General features: G+C 46.9%; 1 pseudogene; it reads right to left on the reverse strand.

Moving 5' to 3' along the window:
• Nucleotides 1-233: 233 nt before the first annotated feature.
• Nucleotides 234-2,252, reverse strand: LOC127417110 (uncharacterized; annotated as a pseudogene).
• Nucleotides 2,253-2,561: the final 309 nt, after the last annotated feature.

Below are 2,561 nucleotides of genomic sequence, written 5' to 3' on the forward strand. Positions count from 1 at the left end.
TGTATTTTCTGAATCAGTGATCATCTTTTGTGTGCTAGATGCATCTTCTGGATGAGCTGGGATGCATCATCAGTGATGCAACCTGGGGTCTTCATGTGTTTCAGGTCTTTCAACATCAGACACCCTCGCCCAGGTGACCCTTTCGTCAGCAGCAGTCGTTTATGGATCAGCCCTCTTAAACCAAAGACACCTTGTGGCTTTCTCTGTGATTTCGGTCACAGATTGAATGCTCTCTACCTATTGTTGGCCTCTTGAATGTGCGCTTCCCAGGGCACTGAGAGCTCCAGCATGATCAGTTGCTTCGTGGACTCAGAGATGATGATCATGTCTGGCTGGAGTGATGTTGACACGATGCGCTGAGGGAATTTCAGCTGCTTACCCAGATTGACCTTGAACTGCCAGTCATAGGCTGTGTGGAGGAGACCTGACCTTGATTTTGATTGTTGATGGGGTTTCTCTTCATGTTTGATGATGGTGATGGAGTCTTTGGGGCGTGATGGTGTTTGCTTGTGCTAATGGCAGCAGCTATGCTCTCAGCAAATGCCTTGAGCACCTGGTCTTTGTGCCAATGATAACAACCGTCCACAAGGGGCTTTTGGGCAGCTGCTGAGGGCAAAGAGGGCAGGAGGGTGTCTCACTTTTTTCCCAGATGTGAAGGTTTGCTGGGCTTGGTAGGGTGTCATAAACCGTTTGGACAAGGAACCGGCCATGATGGAAGTCTGCCTGGATGATGTTAGCCTACCCTTTCCATGCCCCCTGCTGCAAGAGCCCCACCATTCTACCTGCTCGATCTCCCTCCAAGCCTGCTCGCACTTCTTCCTGGATCAAATGATGTTGCCCCCTATCCTGGGCCTTTCCGACCTGACTCTTTGGAAAGTAACCAAACCCGCTCTGCCTGTTGCCACTGTCTCCACCAGAGCCTTTTGCCTCAGACTTGACTCTGCCACCTCCACTGCTTTCTCTGCACTCCATTTCCTTCCGGTTTTCACCTCAATGCCAACTGATGACACTTTGTGGTCCCAGGAGTCCCTGTACTGCAGAGCTTCTCTTGTTTGTGACACCATAAACTATTCAGTGAGACCACTGAATAGGAGCTGCACGATGTCACCGTGCCCGTATAGTGCCACTCTGCAGAGGCGACGGGAAAGCCCCAGACACTTGAGGAGAAAGCCAATGATCTTCCTCTCAAGGGACTAAACTGTTGTCAGCGGAACCACATAAACCAGCAGTGGCCACAGGAGTTGAGGCAGGATGGAATGCTGATAGATCCAGGTTTTGAATCTACCCATCAGACCTGACTTTTCAACCTTACTAAGCCAGGCTTCGAGTTCTTTGTTGGTCTTCTGAATGGCAGCAGAGTCTCTCAGAGTGGAGTCAAATAGCTTCCCCAGGCTCTTAACAGGTTGCTCTGTGATGGATGGAAATGTAGTCCTGGATAGTGAAAAGCAGAATTTGTCAAACACCTTCCCTTTCTTCAGCACCATGGATTTGGTGGGTTTGAAACTCATCCTTGCCCAGGTGATAAGTTTCTCAAGCCCTTGAAGTATCCATCTGCTTCCTGGAACAGATGTGGTCGTGATGGTAAGATCATCCATAAAAGCTTTTACACGGGGTTGTCACACACCAGACTTGGATAGGGAACCTCTGCACTCTACCTCAGCAGACTTGGCCACCATATTCATGGTGAGGGCAAACAAGATGACAGAGATGGTACAGCCTGTAATTAAAACTTTCTCAAGCTGATGCCAGTACAATGTTTCTGACCCTGAAGTGACCCTCAACCTGAAGTTTTTCTAATAGTCCAGGATAAGGTCCTTAATTTTACTGGGAACATGGTGGTGGTGTAACTCAAGCTCAACCAGCCTTTGTGGAAAAGACCTGTATGCTTTAGCCAGGTCCAACCACAGAACAACAAGGTCTCCTCTGTTTTAGTAGGCTTCTCTGATGAGCTGTGTGACAGTATCTGTGTGCTCCAAACTACCAGGCACTCCAGGAAGCCCACTCATCTGCACTGAGGGTGTCAATGTAGTTGTTTTTGAGGAGAAACTCTGTCGCTCTTTGGGAGGCCATGTTGAAAAATGTCTTCCCCTCTACACTCAGCAGCGAAATTGACCGAAACTGGTTGATTCTGGTTGGTTGGTTGGTTGGTTTTACGAGTTCTCCTCTTTGGGGATCCAGACTCCCTCAGCACACCTCCACTAGTCAGCTACTCTCCCTCTCTGCCATATCACTTTCAAGATCTTCCACAGGTTTTTTTTTTTAAACAATTATTTTTATATTAAGAGACATGGGGGTTAAAAGCACAAAGAAAATATCACATAGAGTGTTGTTGTTTCAGATTATTAGTCAAAGCGGGGTCAGGTTCTTTATTCTGCTACTGTGGTGCTTGGCATCATTCACAGGAAGTGTTTTTTTATTTTTATTTATTTTTTTTTATTAACTTTTCAATGTAGCAACATACTTTTTATGTTAAATTGATTTGATTAGGCCATCTCTGTTCCAGGAAGAGCATTGTTTGCTGTGGCTAATCCTCTCCACTTAATGCTTGTCTCTTTTGCCCG

This window comes from Myxocyprinus asiaticus, chromosome 26 (assembly GCF_019703515.2).
Source record: "Myxocyprinus asiaticus isolate MX2 ecotype Aquarium Trade chromosome 26, UBuf_Myxa_2, whole genome shotgun sequence".
NCBI classification, from domain to species: Eukaryota; Metazoa; Chordata; class Actinopteri; order Cypriniformes; family Catostomidae; genus Myxocyprinus; species Myxocyprinus asiaticus.